Raw genomic sequence first — 4,676 nt, 5'->3', positions numbered from 1 at the left:
GAATATTTTTCACGCGTCACCTAATTGATATTTCCAGCAGTGGTACGCGCATGCTGGTAGAGGAGGTTGGTGGGCTTCCTTGTAGACAAACAACGCTTCTTCATTACCAATGGCGAAAGCGTGATTGCATTTCGAACGCAATAGCGTGCTCCGTTTACTTATGGCCGCGCCTGTACGTCTTTGAGCTGGGTAGTCCAGAACCTCGAGCGGTGCTCTGCGCAGCAGGCGGAGTGCAATTTTAAAAGGTACTGGGTTTCATGAACAATGCCTGCGTTCGAACGCATTCGCATTGACAAGTGACAAAACCGCGTGCAGAGTAACTAAGGCGAAAGCCTTTAATGGCTCATTCTCCGGTCCGTCCGGCGTTACATCCAGCGCCTGGATGACGGGTGTCCACCGAGATATGTGAGACAGTTGCTGCGTAATTTCCTTTTCTCAAATACGATTTTCATTCTCTTCATTACGGCCCCTATTTCTCTTTCTTTCACTCCCACTTCCTCCCTTCTTGTACGGTGCGGTTCAGGTGTCCACCGAGATGACAGAGAATTACTGCGCCATTCCTTTCCTCAAAAAGCGTTGCGTTCAAAGGGCAAGGCATCGCGCCGAACGGGTGGTGGCGTTCCGTGGACTCCCTGGCAGCGCTACAACACGCTGTCACGTTCCACTCCTAAAGGCGAAGCTTAAGCGTCATTAATTAGCAGTTAATTAGTATTTAGTAATTAATCAGTAATCAGTCATTGATTAGAAATTTGGCATTACTTAGTAATTAGCCATTAATTAGGTGCAAAGTCATCCAACCATCATCCAGTGATGACGTCACCATTGCCACAGAGGCAGTCAAAGTGGTGCTGAAAACGCTTTCGCCTCAAGTGCCCGATCTTTTCCCTTTTTGTGCAAATAATGCGCTTTATTTTTTTCCCGCAGGACACCGCTCCAGCTCTAGGCAAGCTTGCTCACGTCTGTGCACCCTTGTACAGTACAGTCGTCCGCAGACCTGTCTAGAGTGCTCGAACTCCGTGCCATCTGCGCTGGATGGATAAGGCTGAACCCTTTAAATCGGGCGGCGGCTCACGCCACCTAGCCATGACTCGAGAAATTTCAATTTTGTCTTGATTTTACCCACTAATCAGATAACCTTCTCTTGGTTACTTATACACGCTTAAAATCCATTTTTCCTTCACTGTCCTTAAACCCAATTCTTTGAATGAATCAGACCCGCTGCTTTCAACTGTAGGTTGAAGCCCTTTACAGAAACGTATCAAGCGTTCAGCCGTTTCCTCCTCCTCTCCACAAGCACCGCATAACTGTCCATCTCGTGGTGCCTGACTCGATATGTCTTAATCCGCAAAACTCCTGTCCTGGCCTCGAACAATAGAAAGCTTCCCCTGCAATTATCGTAGATATTTTCTTTGGCAATTTCCGGCTTAAATTCTTCATGTAACAATAAGTGGCGATTTCGTCAGCACAGAGCCCTCTCTGTTTCTGTAACCTTTTTCTTAACCGATAATTGCTGATTTGAGCCCCAACTGCTGTCCAGATATGTGTTTGTCAGTTTTCTAGGTAACTTTCGCCATTTTGTGTATTCCTCATGTACACGTAACTGAAAATTTTCCTAGCTCACTGCTTTCCCCCCATTTCTATCATACGCTCCTCAAATTCTATCTTACTGCTAGCTTCACTGCTCTCGCACGACGCCCATCCCATATTAACCTGTACCCCCTGATTTGGTGTATTGCCATGTGCTCCCAGAGCAACTCTCCCTACGCCGCGCTGTTCGATTTCTAGCCTTGCTGGAACATCTGGTCTTATGCACAGGACCGCATTGCCGAAAGTCAAACTGGGAACAATCACCCCTTTCCAGATCCCTCTTACCACTTCGTACCTATGGTAATTCCACAACGCCCTATTTTTCATGACAGCTGCATTCCTATACTAGCTTTAGTCCTTACATATTTTTCATTCTCTGTCAGATACTCAGCACTGTTATTTATCCGCACCCCAAGATACTTGCACATTATCCACTTCCTCTAGCGTGATCTCCTGTATTCAATGCTCGCCGCCCTCATCATTAAATGCCATGACTGCAGATTTTTCCTCACCAAAACTTAAAACCTAATCTATCTCCCTCTGTACCGTAGTTGTCTATCAACTTCTACAAGTCTTCCTTGTTGTCAGCCATTCGCACTATATCATCCGCGTACATTAGTCCCAGTAATGAATGTTTAATTCATTCGCCTTGCTTGAAAAAAGAAAGGTTAAGCCTAGTCCGCTCTTGTCTATAGTTTGGTCTCTAACCATGGTTTCAATATACAAGCAAACAAAATGCTGCCCTCAAATCGATTTTGGCGAGACTTCCCAATCCCATTTCACTCCCCCAATGACGACATTGGGAGAGGGAGGATAAATCAAAACAGCCTATCTGAGCCGCTGAGCACGTCGCGGGTATAGTGCCTAGAATATATCGCGGGAGTTCGCAGATCATGGTTTCCTGCTCGCTGCAACTCATTGGCTGGCAGCGTCGTTTTCACGGTTACAACAATATGGACGCCCAGTTGGCCCAGCGATGCCTCATCGTCACATCGATGGCGCAGAAGCGAACACTGATCAATGGCCTTTCCCGAGTTATCCAAACTCGAGCGCCAGATTTAGCATAGCGCGTACCGCTGCTGCCCCCGCGTACCGTGCCCTGCCACTGCGCGCTGACTAGGGTGCTTCGATTCTCGCGCGGCGCGCGCGCATCGAGCCACCCTAGCGCTGACGGAAACGTGGCGCCATCTGGCGGCCGCGCCCGGTGATCCTCCTCATGCTGACGATGCCCTGGCTACCCTTGGTTTAGGCTCCGGAGGGAGCCTGACAAGAGACACTTTTAGTTACTGCGTACGTAGCGACAATGCGTACGCAACGCTCACTACGTTCCGTACGCTGTAGAGGACACCCCCGTCACACGTATGGTTGGCCGTACCGCCGCAGAGCAGTGCGTAGCGCGTTGTGTTGTGTCGCCATCTAGTGACAAACACTGAAAGCGCTGTAGCGCTCGGCTCAACATTTTTCAGTTTCTGACAATATGAATATTATATTATTGTTTTTAATGAAGAAAAAATGTATAATGTTTAATAAAGTGCAAAAGTAGGCACATGACAAAAAAAATTATTCGACAGGTGCGGTTGCTATGACGATAAACGTACACAACCTACGTATAGGAAATTAGATTCAGATCCCACTTCAGAGTTCTGCAAATTGATTCTGAACAAACTGGCAAACTTATTATCAAGGGAACTAATCACGCAGTCCGACTACCACTTCTTAAATCCGCTAAACAAACAGGCAGGACGCTTTTACCTACTTCCCAAAATCCATAAGGTTTCCGCAGAAGACTTGTTTACCTCAGATATCCCCGGCAGACCTATCGTTTCAAACCATAACACGCCCACAGAGAACTTATCAATTTTCCTGAACAACTATCTTGCAGATATCCCCACCCACCTCCCTTCCTTTGTCGAGGATACACCGCACTTTCTCCGCATAATAGAGTCTCTGAATGAAGCTTCCATTATCCCAGCAGATAGCATACTTGTCACACTTGACGTCGCCGCTTTGTACACAAATATTCCCATAAATGAAGGTATCGAACGCACTCTCCAAAATTCTAACTGAAAGTCCTCACCCGCACGAAACTGAAGTGTACCTCACGCTACTTGAATTGGTACTAACACTCAACTACTTTGAATTCGATTCTTCTTACTACCTTCAAGTATTTGGAACCAGCATGGGAACTCCCTTCGCACCCACCTACGCGAACATTTTTATGGGGCTACTAGAATCTAAACTTCTAAATTCATTTCTAAAAAAAACACTTATATACCTGCGTTACATAGACGACATTTTCATGATATGGGAGCATGGGGCTGAGACCCTGAAGGCATTCGTCACACATTTCAATTCAAGCCACTCCAGCATTAAATTCACCTTCAACTCCTCGAAAACGCAAGTCAATTTCTTTGACACCACTGTCCATTTAGAAAATAGCAAGCTCAAAACCACACTTTACAGGAAGCCTACTGACCGACAACAATATTTAGATTTCACTAGCCATCATACAAGACACTGCAAACAGGGTATATTCGTAGGACAGGCAACGAGACTAAGAAGAATATGTAGCGACGACGACGACTACCTGAAACACCTCCACTCGCTAAAAAACACACTAATCACCAGAAACCATCCACAGACAACCCTTAATAATGCGTTCCAACGAGCAACCACTTTGAAACGAGATGTAGTTCTTAAAAAACGAACAAAAGCTAACAGTCAACGACCTCCTGCACTTATAACGAAATACTCAAACGCGCTTCAAAACATAAACAATATCCTGTGGAAATACCACCCCATTTTAACTGGTAACGACCGTCTCAAGAAAATATTTCCCGACGCACCAAGAGTAACATACAGACGCAACACAAACCTGAAGGACATCCTGGTGCATGCTAGGCTCGGTAAGAAACCACCACCGACAGTAACTTCATGCTCTCGACCTAGATGCAAGACATGCAAACATTTACAAAGGGACACTACCGTTAAAAGTACGGCAAGCGATTTCAGTTTCGATATAAAGACCAGTTTTGACTGCACATCGTCCAATATTATCTACATGCTCCAGTGCTCCTTCTGCCAGAAAC

The 4,676-nt window shown here is 46.0% G+C and overlaps 1 pseudogene; it reads right to left on the bottom strand.

Annotated features, from left to right (window-relative positions):
• Positions 1–1,098: 1,098 nt before the first annotated feature.
• LOC149351468 (uncharacterized) lies at positions 1,099–2,079 on the bottom strand (annotated as a pseudogene).
• Between the last annotated feature and the right edge of the window lie 2,597 nt (positions 2,080–4,676).

This window comes from Amblyomma mixtum, chromosome 3 (assembly GCF_055824585.1).
Source record: "Amblyomma mixtum isolate Tamu chromosome 3, ASM5582458v1, whole genome shotgun sequence".
Lineage (NCBI taxonomy): Eukaryota > Metazoa > Arthropoda > Arachnida > Ixodida > Ixodidae > Amblyomma > Amblyomma mixtum.
Note: the sequence above shows the minus strand (reverse complement) of the source record. Positions and strands in the feature narration are given on the sequence as shown.